Consider the following 15639-nt stretch of genomic DNA (forward strand, 5'->3'; position numbering starts at 1 on the left):
AACAAAGTAACAAAGACAACAATAATGCATATCTATAAACGTTTTCAGAGATGGCATCTGTAGAGTTCTTTTTACGAGCAGGTGAAATGATACAGAATTTTATATTTATAATTCCATTAATTCAGCTTTTTATTTTTCATTGCAAATTTTGGTTTTCATCAAGTCCATTTTTGAACTTCTAACAGTCACTCTGCTCTGTTGGTAAGGATCATTACAGTCTCAAAACAAGTAACCCTTGGTCAGCATCACTCCAACAATAAAACTAACATTTGCTGTGCACAGCAGAGTGGTAGCAACCCAAGAGAGGCTGGACTGTTAGTTTGATTTTTTTAAAATGTGGTTCAAAGCAAGAACAGCAGATCTTTTTGGTCTTGGAAAAAATCTGTCACATTTTTTCCACAAGTAGATTTTTCCTTTTAATTGAAAATACATTTCCCAAACTGTTGTTATGAAGCTGTTGTGGGAAGTAGGACACGTTCAAGCATAGTTCAAAGTAGGAGCTAACAGATGCTTAGATATGTCACCTCTTATAAGTGTCTTGACAGACCTGAAACCTAAGAAATGCTAACTGTTTTTCTATTTTTGCACACCAAATTTATTGCCTTAAAAGTGGCAATAAAGACTAAAGTGACTCGTAATCAAATGCAAGGCAGAATGATGTCAGCCTCTAAATAAAGATTATGGTTCTCAGCACTACCAGATTGCTGGAGCATTTCCACTAATTGATTTAATGTAGATTGATGCATTATCTGTCACTTAGTTGTTTCAGATTAGATCAATTCTAGAATGAATGTTTTCTGTAAAAGGTGGGCTTTATTTTATGTAACATCTTCTGCTGCATAAATCTACTTCACCTGCTCAGCAACCAGAGAGGAATCTGGTGAGTGCTGTGATTAATTTGAACACCTGCTTTGAGAAGATCCTTTATTAAAGTCCAAGCATAATTTGTTTGCAGATTAACATTTATGAAGGCTTTAGTAAGTGTTAAATGTTTCTACATTTAATCTCTCTTTGCTTTGATTGTTAATGTTTGGAATTCAAATGAAAACACTACCTTGATGGTGCTGTTGAAAACCAGAACCAGACTTTATTGTTCATATAAAGCAGACAGAAATAGCATATAGGTTTGGTTGACTACTTATTTTCACAGTGCATGCTACTTCTTGTATTTAAACATTTATGGTGATGACACCCAAATGTGTTTATATGCTTAAATAGAGATTGTTTAAATAGACAATGTTTAAATATATAAACAACTTTATATGTGTAAAGTTGAATAGACTTTAAACTCAGTGACAAAGTATTTAAAACCAATAAATAAATGGATTAGGAGTAACTTTCTGAAGGTAAAGATAAATTAGAGCATCTTACTTGGCCCTGAAATCTACAAAGATTGACTTTTGTTAAACCTAGGAGAGTTTACTCAACAAGTGAAATCTGATAATTTAATAATTTGAGTTTCTTTTCCAGTCTAGTTTTTTTTATTATTTTACAATCATAGTTTATCAGTATATTTGTCATAAGCACTGTGTTTGCTGGCATGGCCAAAAGTCCTAAATGCAGATCTCAATGTATCCAAAATATTTCATCTATGATATTAACAGCAACTGAGAAGAAACAACATTATTCCAGTTTTAGGTAAAACTGGAATAATGTTGAAAAAGATGTTGAGATTCTTATTCTTACAACAAACCTTTGAATAGGCTTTGATGAAGGTACACCACAAACTCACTTTGTAACTCTATTCTTTCTTCAAACAACTCACTGCAAATTTTTTATAATGGCTTTGTCGACTATGCCGCCAAACTATGTACGTTCTTGCCAGTTAATATTAGAGAAGCAAATAAGTAAATGTATTTTTAAAAACTTCAGTGCTTGCTTATTTTAACTTATGTGTGAAATTGGAAAGTATTTTGAGTGTGGATGTTTAAAAGTTGCTTTATAAACAAAAGTTTACTTCCCTACTTAGTCAATGAACTTCATCAGATAGAGATGTTGTGCTAGTGCATGCAGTTCATAATGAAACATTGAGATGAAAAACTGTAAACTTTGACCCGCAATCCCTTGGTATGATGTGACTTACAGAACTGGTTGTTTCTGAGGACCACAACTCAACACCATGGCATTGTATCTTTGCCTGTACTTATAATAAAATATTTGTTCTTCCAGTGGGAAACAGCCAACTTCAAAACCGGCATTTTTGGCTCATGAGCCAAGCAACTAGCCATGAGACTATGTGTTTCCTGCTGACTATAAGGCTGCAGCTTTTGTCTCATTTAGGTCTTGGATATTCAGTGTTATTACCATGTTTATTACTCCCTTTCCTGCAAGAAAAAACACTATGCATCATTCATCAGCAAGATTGCTTGAAGTCTAAATTGAAGTAGATAAATCAACAGCTACCATGAAAAAAAGAAATGATGTTCTAGTCGGTCTTTGCCACAGTGCGATGGCACAGAAAAAGCAACTGGAGGCTGAAGACTGCATGTATTTGTAACTATTCTAACATTTGTAATGAATACATAACTAAAGCTTGATGTATTATGCATGAAGCAATTTCTGAAGCAGGATTGAAAACGGTGTTAAAATAGGGAGGAATGGTTTTAGTTTTTAATATTTCTGTGGTAGAATACAGATCAACAGACAGACGTTAAGAGGGAAGCAATTGATCATCTGTGCCTGCTGGAGTCATAAATGAACATGCCAGAATTGTAGATCACTTATCACAATAGAGAAAATAAAGCACTTGGCACACTTTTTATGAGCGTTCTGTTAATTGAGATAAATGAATTAGAGCGTTAACTGAAATGGATAATTATTCAGCCTTTATCTGCTAATAAACATAGTAATTGTACCAATTATTTTACATAAAAGAAACTTTTTTACTTTGTTGTTCCACTACATAAACACCTTGATCCAAGTTAAATAAAGCCCACAGCATACTAATCAATTTCTTGCCAGTTTAACAACATTGTGAATAGAAAAAACTGGGATGTTGTCCTGTAGTCATGCCAGAACCAACTCATTAGACCACATTACTTGTCCACTTTCTGTAGAGTTAAAATCTGAATATTATTACAGATTTTCTGTTACAGCTTAAGAGGATAGTTAGGGACTATCATTGAATAAACAACATAATGAAAACCAAGGAGCACAGCAGGCGTGTCTGGGACAGAGCATCAATACCCCAACCTTTAAACATCTCATTAAGCATTGTTCAATCCATTGTCTTAAAAAAAAAGCATGGCACAACTGCTAACTAATCAAGACAAAAAGCAAGAACAAGGACACCAAATCTGCAAATCTGGACATGGAGGGGACTGAGAAGTAACTAAGAGCATTGACTTTAGAAGATACAGTACAGCAAGCATGTGTAGACAGCTGCTCTGGTCAGAGGACACCATGAACTTTCCGACCCAAATGTTACGTGTTGAGGCAAACTGACCTTGAAGCCACCATCTCCTTTAGTACATGGTGGTGTAGGTTGCTAGCTATGAAAGGGATGCAGCTAGTGATGTTCACAAATACAGGGTTTCCACCAGAAAACCTGCTAATCCTGGTGGTAGGGGTGCTAGGGCAGTTGACCAGCTTCCCACTGTGTTTATGTGTTGAAAAATGTCTAGTCACAAGAATTTGGTGGTGTTATAATTTGGAAATAATAGCGTGAAAGGCCAATTGGCAGCTGTGGGGACAGTGTAATTGGAGTTCAATGTTCAATGCATCAAATATAAACCTAGCTTAAGCTGTCTTCATTGTCACTGGTGTATAGAAAAAGCCTGTTTAAAATAAACAAACATTTACTAAAAGCAATCATCTCCAGCAAAGACATTTTCATTTAGTGTTGACTGACTTGTTGGCTTCTTGTTTGATCACATCCCTGATTATTGTCCTCTTAACCTCCAATTTTTAACTTGTGTTTATATGCATATTATGGGATATTTTATGTGTCATAGCTGGAGTCTGTCTCACTTAGAGAAAATAGCAAAAAGAGAAACTGGTGACTCACAATGGGATGCACTAGTCTCTTGTTCAATGCGATGACAACGAACATTACTTATTCTTTATCACAGAATGACATTAATACAGAGGTGCTTTTAGTAGGCTGTAAAAACATATATGGAAGTCACTTCGATCAAACATAAATATGTCTCTGGAGAGTTTTTAAAAATGTATGCCTTACATTGGGCTTTATTCAGCCTTTCTTGCCATTACCATACTCTTGCTGTGCTTGATGGCTCATTCTGCATAAAACTGCGCTCCAAGATGATACGCTGAAGTCATTCCCCTGTCAAATGAACAGACCACAGTACAACAGCAGTCAGCTCTACGGGAACACAGAAGCCTGCAGCAGTGATTTTAAATCAAATGCTCTGAGAGGGATGAAACAAGCACTGTCATGAACTTTAAGCATGCATTAGAGAGGAGGAAGAAAATGACTTTATATGAACAATGGAGGGTAATTAGAGTTTAAATTTGAAATATGAGTAATATGAATATACCAGTACTGACATTCTCCAAGCTGTAATTTAACTACCACTGATTTTTTTTTTTATGACTAATAGACAATTACATAATGGGTGGCATTTTTATCCAAAAATAGAATGTGCTGAAGTATTTTCAGTAGCTTTAAATGATGCTTTCCAGGAGTTATTAAGGTGAATCATGACCCTCATGTGTTAACTAAATGTTAGGGCAAATGATAGTCTAACAGTCACAGTAAAGTACCACAGTTCATGGCCTTACTTGTCTTGTGTGTATAGACTTCTGTCTCCATAATTCTATCTATACTGGAAAAGTATAGTTTTTAATTCAAGCACCCTTTTAATACGTACAAAGTGATTCTCAGAACCGACTTCCCACTATGTGGTGGTGTATTCTAAGAACCTGTTTAGCTTTGGCTATTCTACAAAAACCGGATGCAGTGGAACATAAGAATTTCCAATTCATTTCAATTAAGAATTTGCATTTGCTGCAGAAGGTGGTGGATGTTTGGGGACTATCATCTACTTTTCTTATGCAGCAGTTGCTAGACAGAATTTGCTGCACATGGAAAAACCTTGCTTGGTACAAATACCAATAAACTATGACTGTTTTAAATCTGTAGGACCCAATGGCTCTAATTATGAAGATTTAGAGGGAAAAGTTTCACCGTGTTTTCAACAGCTGTGATATTATTGAGTCCTCATATTAGATTCTGTATTTTCACTGCAACACCATCCAAAAATAACTCTAGGCCCTAAATTGATCAAAAATTATTTCAATAATAGTTATGACTGTCAATTAAACACTGAAAATTAGAAGTATTAAGACACTGAAAATATAATGAACATATTTTAAAGGTCATATATCATATCCAATAGCCTATTTATATCCTTCCTTTCCACTGTTTGTCAAAGCACAAAAGCAATTTTAAAAGGCAATTTTCTAACACAAGAAGAGCCTTTGATTCACAGCCTCAAAACCAAATTCATTTTACATATTTGGATGACAATCAGAGCATCTTTAACCACACAGTCTCGAGGCCTAAACTCTTTGGCTATAAAAAGGAAATGATTTCATTGTCATTGAAAACCATACCTTTTCAATGACAATGTAAAATAGCTGTGTGGCTACTTATTAGAGACACTGAAAAGGGATATTACTGCAGAGATGTAGGAACTAATCACATGAAAAATATCTAGACTAGATTGTTAGGTTTCAGAGAAGAAATGTCCAAATCAGAGGAAGGAGAACACAACACAGCTTATACACTAGCAGGGAGTCAACAGCCAGACATGTGTGGAGATTGTGGGTTTTATGAATATAAAAATGTGGCTTTTTTCACTACTAGTTTTACTTTTTAAATCACACAACCGTGATCAATTCATATGAAAATGCACTCGGACAGCAATGTCAGTGTTGATATTTTTGTTCAACTTTTCCGCTTCCATTATCCGGCTTTTGTATTTGCAGGAGACATGGATACTTTTGAGGAACATTTATCTGACATGATGAGGGATAATGTAAATTTTTATGATTCTTCACTAAATTACCCCTATAAATTTATGACTGGTGAATGGTTACTAACTCCTAGATGGATTTCTGTGATAGTTGGTGTTCACAGAGGAGGTGGTCTGCAGAAAAATGTGGCTCTCTTTCTGCGACAGTTTATTCAAAGCAAAACAGAGGATGCAGGGAGGGAACAGCGACCCTCACGGAAAGTGGCATGACGTGTACAGAAGCGGGTGGGGTGTTGTTAAGGAAAAATGATTAATTTTAGTGCTTGATACAGTTAATCTACGACACGTGTAACAGTTATATTCAATACTCTTATTTGGAACAGGTTTCGTTTGAGCATGTGGGAGCTGAATAGCAGGCATTCAGCCAAGCAGGGACCTCCCCCGCTGACACACAGAGCAATAAAAGTAACATTCCGATGGGGGAAGAGACTTTTCGGCGCCCGTATCAGACAGAGATGAGCACTAAGTGGTCCGCCCTTTTACTTAGACAAAAACCAGACATCTTTGCCGTAAATCAGGGAGTTCGAAGTTTCTCTGAGTCCCTACGGAGTTTCCAATTGGTCAAAGAACGGAACGCCTTGGCTGCATAAATTAAATAGGGAAACACCTATTTGATATAAGATGACCAAAGGAGAGAAAAGGCAGAGAGACAGCGGCCGCTAATTTTTGCCTTTTTTTGTCTTTGTTTTATGTTTGTTTGTCTTCCCCTTGTGTGTCTTTATTTTTATGAGAAAAATGCATATCTCTGTACCTCTGCAGCTTTGTTAATTGATTCATGCGTTGCTTTGTGTGGGATTAAACTCTGTGATCTGTGATGTCAACACGCTTTGTTGTTGTTTCGTTTTAGCAGCACGCCGTCACTCGCCGAGGATCCCGGGAAGAAATTAAAGAGGAAAGAGCCAAACGTTTTGTCCAAAGCTAGCATTAAATTACCTCTTTTTTAACAGTGTCTCCCAGGTGGTCTGTGGCATTCTTTGAAAAGTGTGTGCGAATACAAACTTGCCAAAACCATGTGACTGCGTGCTGACTGTTCGGCTTCGGATGATGTGGCTTTGACTTGGACTAGGACTAGGATCCGCCATATTCTGTGATATAGTTTGTTGGAGAAACAGCTTATCTACAGCTTAGAGGAGGCAGTTAGATAAACTTATCAGGAAGACCAGCTCTGTGATGGGCTGCCCCTTTGACCCACTGCAAATGGTGGGAGACAGAAGAACTAAAATAACATCATTGTTGGACAATATCGCCCACAACTAGAGAGCTCCTTTAACATACTGCTTCATCCAAAGTTCACAAAGGAGCATTATTTTAGATCCTTTCTCACAGCAGCTGTAAGACTTTCTGAATATCACTTCTCCCAACAAACTCAGCAAGTGTTCACATCCCTGTTGATATTTGCAGTCTCATTTGTAAATAGTCGGTTGCTATTTTTCGTTCATACAAATAGTCATTGCATATTTTTTTACTCATCCTACTAAGCTGCACATTTCTTTTAGTTTGTTATGTGATATTTTTCTGTTGTCTTTAATTCTTAGTTTTATGTTTTTATATTTTCTACTGTGTTTAAACGAGCATGATTCATTTACCTCTGACTTGCTACTAGTGTGCCTGAATCTCCCCACTATTTTTTTTTCTATTCTATTTTAGGCATTTTCTTTTGCATTGTACACTTTGTGTGTGTTGTTATAGCTTTTGGATATCTTTCTATACAACACTTTGGTGTTATATGGTAGATTTAAGTGCCTTATAAATAAGGCTGGATTGGTGTTGAATGAATTAAGTTCTTTAGATACAAAAGACAACAATTAAGTTAAGGCCTCTGATTAAGATAACAAACAGATAGAGACCATAATTGGACACCAGATAATTTCTTGCACTTTTAGACAAAATGTCCTCCTGATTAGAGGACAATTATTGTTATTTATTGATCATTAGCATGCTTTTATCTGCAGCTTGTCTAACCACAGCTCCCTACGTTAATATTCTAGTGAAACAGAAGCATGTAGGACTTGCAGGTAAGCTGTAGAAGTCTAGATTTAGCTAAGCCTGTGTTTGTAACACAGAAAACCGGGGATTTACTAGGCAGAGACTATTTATCCTCTTTTGCAATTGTCAGCTTTGCACAGATACTTACAGTACATGTTCATGACAAGGAATAGCCTTTTACTAAGGATAGCAATGGAGGTTTGATTCAAAAAAGACATAGCCAACAAATCAACAGTGTTTCACTCTCCTGACCAATTTCACACACCACTAAAAGCAGGAGTATGCACCATTGTCGTTGATGCAGGCTGCTGATTTTGTTTCAGCACCAATAAGAGTGTTATATTACAGCTGATATAAACATCTTCATATATATTTCCCTTTGAACCTGACAAGCTTAATATTATGCAAAGTTGTGTACCATGTTGTGCACTGACTGTTTTCATATTTAAAAAACTTATTAGTATCACTGTTTCTCCCCTTTATAGTTGAGTGCTATTGAAGCAACATGAGGAGATGGAGCTAACACTTCAAATAGCTTGACAACATATTAGTTGTGCATTTCAGATTTAATTCTTGCTTAATCTATAAAAATTGAACATTATCAGTGGACCCAGTGGGTTCATTTTGAATACATTTTAAGACGCTCTGGTTTAATGTTTTATTTATTTTTTTCTTATCAGTCTTTTCAGTCAGTGAAGAAAATTACCAGTTTATATTTCAACCTGCTTAATCACACTCAATTCAGTCAGATGGCTTAATTTAGCCTCTCACCAGCCACTTTACTGGATAGCCTGCCAGAGTTGATGGAAATGTTATGGAAAGGTGATAAACCCTCTGAAACAAGAGAAAAAACATTTTTTTAAGAAAATGGATGCTTATCAATTAATTGTTAGTCGATTGATAAGATCAACTTTAGACATACTCTTTAATCGATAACTTTCATCAGTTTCTGTCCTGCTTTAAAAAATGAGTTACAGATGTCATTAGATGAGTTAGTCTATCTAAAATACATGACTCAATGTGGAAAAATTCTGCAAACTTTGAGGATTTTTGGTTTTAGTTTTTCTGTTGTTTTGATTAATTTCTCACATCACTATTACAATTTACACAACAGTTTTTGCTGTATTTCTTAAAATAGTACAAATCACAAAACATGGTTAACATGAGAAACTGAGCAACTGTAAGTGAAAGCTAAGATTCGCCTTGAAGAAATTGTTCAATCTCGGAGGCATTTTCTGGTAAGGATGATTAAGAAATGTATACAATTGACAGATTTTGAAAACTAGTTTAACATTTATGTTTGTAAATATAAACATAGATGGAATGACTATTCAGCATAGCATAGTCATTTTGACTAACGATATGAGCAAATGATAATGGCAGCAGAGAAATGTATGGAAGTAAATGATGCAGATCCCAGTTGTTTTGCAAATTCTTAGAAGGAATGAGAAAATGATCAGAGAAATGCAACAAAGCAATTTAGAAAAGAACTGTAATAATCTCCAAATGAATCCTACTCAAGAACACAAAACGTTTCATGATTATATGGGTCTGTTTTCTCGGTAAAGTGCAGCCTTTTTCTTGTTTGGGGTGTTTTCATCAAGCAAATACATATGAAAACAGCACAAAAATAATAATTATTTTAACTACATTTTGTTGGTTAAGCCCAAAATTATTCATACTCTTGGAAAATTTAGATCTAAAATTATTTTTGTTCATCTGAAAAGCTTCTTTTATATTTGGAAATCAGACAGGAAAAGGAGTTTTAACTTAAAAAGAAAATAATAAAAAATATGCTGGAATATATATATATATATATATATATATATATATATATATATATATATATATATATATATATATATATATATATATAGAGAGAGAGAGAGATGTACATTTAAATGTAGATGTACATTTAAATAAAATATTGCATCTTAAAGATTACTAAAATAAATACTTTGACTTTGAGATGATACTGGCCATCTGACATAAATCCGACATAGCATACGATCAAGTTTAACTATACAGTATACTGTAAATTTTACTTAAAAAGGTGAATTTTTTTTTTTCAAAAGTTGTAAATGTTAAAATAAATGTGATAAAACTTTCACAGGTAATGAAATGTGGTTAAAATTTTACAAGTCATTTTGATCTACGTAAAACATAATTTGGGGTTCAATAGCTGCTGTACTATATGAGTTGAGTGAGACAGAACCAAGGTGAATTAATAGAGATTCATAATTATTTTTGGAAATTAATTAGATGCAGTTGATCCACTTTTGCCTTTAAGTGCGTGACTGTGTTTAAAGGGATAAAATAATAAAAAAAACACATTAAATACAATTAATTTTCTCAAATTTATTCATTTAAATACATTTTGTTTTTTTTGAAAAACAAAACAATATGTACTTAAAAATGTGTAATAGTTCAATTAAGCATTCCTTTTTTCAATAATCTTTTGATAATATATATAAAAAGCCACAGTAAATAAAGGAGTCAATAGAGAACTTATGGCCTCTTCAGTATTTAAACAAACACACCCTAAACAATTGGGAAACCAGAACAATTTTTAATGAACTTTTCATATCATCTATAATTATGCTGATCTGCTCATAATTACCAAGTCAAATGTTACATCAGAAAAATGACAGCAAAATCAGATCTAAAGTCAAATGTGTCATGCCCATGGGACAGTTCCACGACAGCAACCGAGGTACTCATTTACGAGTGAAATGAGAGTGGAGATGAACGAAGCAGATTCTGCCAATTAATTACAGTCAATTTAACAGCGCAACTGAAAACCTGTAAAAACAGAAACCCTTATTCAAATTATCTACAGCTCCACATGCTTGAGTGCAAGAATAAACGCACAGGTACTCAGATCTCTACCAGTCTGTTGTCTAGGAGATGATTTTGACCTCAATCTACATAGTATGAACTACATCAGGTCAAGGTCCACTCAACATTCATACATTAATGCCACACGATTATTCAGATGTGCGACTGTCATCACACCTGTCATTATTCTGCTGAGAGTACGCCTCTATGGACCCTCTGCTGAATGATGTATCACCTGTCGGCTTGGAAATCACCAGCACTTCCATCACACTCTCCCTCTCACCTTGGCTGTGGTGCACAGGTGTGCTACCTTAAAGGGAATTTACGTTCTCCTCTCTTTCCACTGTATCCTTGTTCATTGCTGTCATGGCAGATGTCATCATAGGTATGTCAAACTTCATTAGAGGAAGGATTTGGTGCGGTGCTTGTTGCGTCGCTCTCGGCAGGTGGCTTGGGGTACTAACATTAACTGTCCTCTTGTTGTGCCCCCATGGGACATCTGAGAGCTCAGCGGTGCATTTTCTGCTTCTCTCACATGACTTTGACCTGTCTGTTATGCATAATAACACCACACCAACTCTGTTACATGCCAGGGTCTGTTGCATCATAAGTTATCTAAGGCCAGCGAGGTTTCTGACAGCAAATTCAGTTTCTTCCAGTAGCTACAAATAAAAGATGCAAGGTTTTTCCACAAGTTTGAAAGTATTGGGTTACTTCTGAGGTTTTTTTTTTTTTAGCTTTTTTGTTGTTAAAGGTATACCAAACATTAAACATGCACAAAAATGTTTCACTGTGTATTTGGCAAAATTTCAAGAAGCATTTTTCTGATTCATATTATTTCAGTGTATTATCATAAAATGTCATATAGCCATTTGCCCTCATTTTACCTGAGACATAAGCTGAATACAAACTACACCACCTGTTCTTCCATTGTTAGGTGAAGGTGGACATGTAAAAGCCATTATAGCATATTTCCTCTATTTTACAACCGGAGGAGGCAGAAATTGGACAGCATTAAGATAATTTTAGGAAGTAGCCCACTGGTATGAACTACATTTAAGCTTATTAAACATCTGACTTACGGCAATTCACCACAAATCCTCCTGTAGCTTATCATTGCACTTGTGGATAGATTTAGGCAGCTGTTGCTTTGATACCTGAATAATTATAACTCTAATTTCACTGTGTAATATTTTTGTTATGTAATAGTGTTGCTTAATTAACTTAAGTTTTACAGTGTGTACGTTTATATTTGGGACAATTCTGACAATATCACAGGCAGACAGCTGGGGTAAGATGCCTGCTCTCATGGTCCAAACAAGAATTATGCACAATCTGGTAATCATGGGGGAGAAAAAGAAAACTGACTGGAAATATGTTTGAATTTCCAGACAAGATTTTCCATTTAACTTTCTATATCTGGATTACTGAACATGTGAGTACTTTTTTCATGTATTCATACTTAAATAACATTCCTTATCTCTGAATTTCCACATCACATATGGAGGTAAGTATTTTTCTACCAGGATTTAATTTTGGAGGGTTTTTTTTAAAGTTCAATTAATGGAAAAACAAACATACAAAACCTTTGGCCTTTAGACTTCTTTAAATCAATGTTCTGAATTCAACTTGTGTTTCTTAAACTTCGGATAATCTAAGGAGGTTTAATTACCAATAAAGACACTGAGACCACAGTGTGTGATCAATGTGTGACCTGTCCCTGATTTGAGAAGTGTAAGAATTATAAATTGTGAAGTGAAATGTATTTAAGTGAGTACAAATGCAAAAATCAGCTTTTACATTGCTGAATCAAATTTTTAACTCCAACATAGTTTCATTTAGTAATTTGTGGAACATAGATGTAATAAAATCTATCTCCTGTACATGCAAACATTTTAAAGCAGATGTTAAAAACTATTAACGTTTTTAAATTCCAATCTTGAAATCTAATGAATCTTGAAATATAGCACTTGTAGGAATGCTGTTCAGAAAATGAGTAGTCTTTGTAGTAGGGAAGTTGTAGATTTGATTCAAGACTACTCGTTTTCCCCATATGCCTTAGGTCTGTATATAAAAGCTTTTTGAGTGGTTAGGATGATCGAAGAACTACTCTATCATTTCAATTCATTTACTATTTAACATCGCGACAAAAGGCCAACAGATATCCGCTGTTTGTTTTGCACTTCCGTCTATTCTTGGGAACAACTAAAAACATTGTTCCAATAATTCTCTTATACATTTAACATAATTTAGTATGTTTTACTTTGTAAGAAGTCTACAGATAGATGCATCCTTAATTGGCTGGATAAATGATTATCTGTCAGAATACAGTTTGTTAGACTGAAGGGTTGTGTGTCTGACCATCAGATGCACATGAACACCACCGGGAACAGGGGTCTTATCATTTCTTTTCACTCTGTACATCTCAGACTTTCAGCATGAGGCAGTCATACTTGAATGGCTTTGCATTAGTTGGGTGTATCGGAGATTGATAATAGGTTGTGTATAGAAAACTGGTGGACTACTTTGTGGCAAGGCATGGAAATAATTTGTTTCAGACTTATGAAGTAAAGATGTGAGGTAATCCAACTGAGGAACATTAAAGAACCTCAGATAGTTCTGTGATCATTAATGTAATCTTTGATTTTGGATAAACTGGCTTAAACTTGGATGCACAGTGGCACAATTACAGGCAGTATTACCTTAGAGCAAGAAAGTCCTGGGTTCAAATCCCATCCTGGGCCGCATCTTTCAGTGCACTTTTTCATGATTTTATGTGTTATACCAAAACCAAGTAGCTGTACAAGCTACTTTTAAGATTCTTTTCTGTAAACTGTAATAACTTTAAAGTCGAAAGGAAATTCTAATTATTTTTCTTATTAATTATTTATATTTAGTGTTAATAATTTTTGAAACCCATGCATCTTTTCACTTTTAGGTTACAATAATATATGAGGCACTGGATTGGAATTTGAATCTGAAAGGACAGATTGGGTTATAGATGTACACCTAATTAAACTCAGACTAGATTAAACTGTTTCTCTGCATCCTCAAGGAATGCATTTTGTTTCCAATTTGTGCAGTAAAAATAAAATTAACAGGATTGAATAGAATAGAAATTACCTTTATTGTCCCTCAGTGGGGACATTGCTATGTTATTTTGGTAAATCAGGCTAAATATTTCACTTCACTCACAGCGTTGGAGGTTAGAGGGAAGTCTTGAGAAATATCCACATGTTGTGAGCTCAACAGAGGGAATCTGATTACTTTTGTTCTTTAAGTTTGTTTCTTGCTTGTGGAATGTCTGGCTGGTGCCAGTCAAGCTATATTCTCAGACTGCCTGAAGCAAATCTTGTTATTGATTTCTACTTCTCTTCCACTGATTTCAGATGGAAATCTATATGTCTACGTTCCTCATTGCTGCAAAGTGAAAGTGAGCATGTGCCTGGTAAAAGACAAAGATTGATGAGAGAGACGTTTTTGTAGTTATTGAAAAAAAAAGCAGAATCCCATAAATATTTAATATGTTAAGTTCTTCCAATAAATCAAAGAGGGAGAGGAGGGTCTTATTTCTTGTTTTGCTTCTGCTGTATGAACTGGACAAGTCACAGCACTGACCAACAACCTTCATGTTGAACCTTTGCCTTAAAGTAAATCAGGCACAGAGCACGATGTTTTTGCAAAGCAGAAAAAAGCTGCTATGGATTACAATTTCATTTAAAAAGGATGTTAAATTAGTTCAGGGGCCACCTCCAAGGTCTTCAAGTGCTTCTCATTATTTACTACCAGCTCACTTTATCTGTCAGCTGTAGGCAGAGTTAGAGCTCTCTGACGGAGGACCCAGCATTGTAAAGCAAAGTCTTTGACACAGTCCTGAGCCAAATGTCCTTAATCACAGACACTGGCATAAAACTGATTACAGCTCCTCACCTGAACCTACATAAAACTCTTTCAGCATTGGTATTATACGTAGATACTAAAGGACAGATTAGACAGAAATTTGACAATAAAAGGGATGTTTATCAAAGGCTACATTATGAGGAGAGGTGTTCAGCAAAATTAAAAACTTTAATGGGACAAATAGTGATATGAGAGCACTTAACTTTACGGTCCTCAAGTGGCCCATTTCTATTGCCCGTCCTTCAGTGCTTGACCTTGGCACGGTGTGTTGGAGGCTAGCTCCAGCTGTGTCTGCAGAGTTTATCTCCTGCCATAATTGCCAATGACAGTATCTAAGGGAAGAAGTTGTCACTTAGACAGATAGACAGCAAAACACAGTCGGCAGGACAATGGAAAGCTGAAGCCATTATAAGGCAGAGGAAGGAGAAAGGGAAAGATGAGATGTCGTACTAGACTGAGACAGAAAGTTTACATTGTGTTGAGCAGACAGTGGAGTCTCTGGGAAAGTGAACAGAGCATAGTCATTTGTCATACGATTCTAAATGTAGTTTTGGCTACAAGCAGAGGGTTTAGCAAGAAACAGCTGCGTCATCACATATCTGAGAGTGAAAGTTTGATGGAAAAAAAGACTGATTTTTTTTTCTTAATACAAAGAAACAGAGAAACTACAACTAATTATAATGTAATAGCCAAAAGAATGAAAGAGGACTTAAAACAACTTGGTCAAAGTCAATGTTAAACCTTCCAGAAAGACAAAGAAATGTATGTCAGGTATAAAAGAGGCTACATACAGAGTCAGTGATCTGTCCTCCTAAGCAAGCATTTGGGAACAATGGAAAGAAAAGACTTCTTTTTAACAGAAAACAATCTCCAGCAGACCCAAGCTCAGTGTTACCTGTCATCTGCTGCAACCGAC

Source organism: Xiphophorus maculatus, chromosome 22, assembly GCF_002775205.1.
Source record: "Xiphophorus maculatus strain JP 163 A chromosome 22, X_maculatus-5.0-male, whole genome shotgun sequence".
In the NCBI taxonomy this organism is placed as follows: Eukaryota; Metazoa; Chordata; class Actinopteri; order Cyprinodontiformes; family Poeciliidae; genus Xiphophorus; species Xiphophorus maculatus.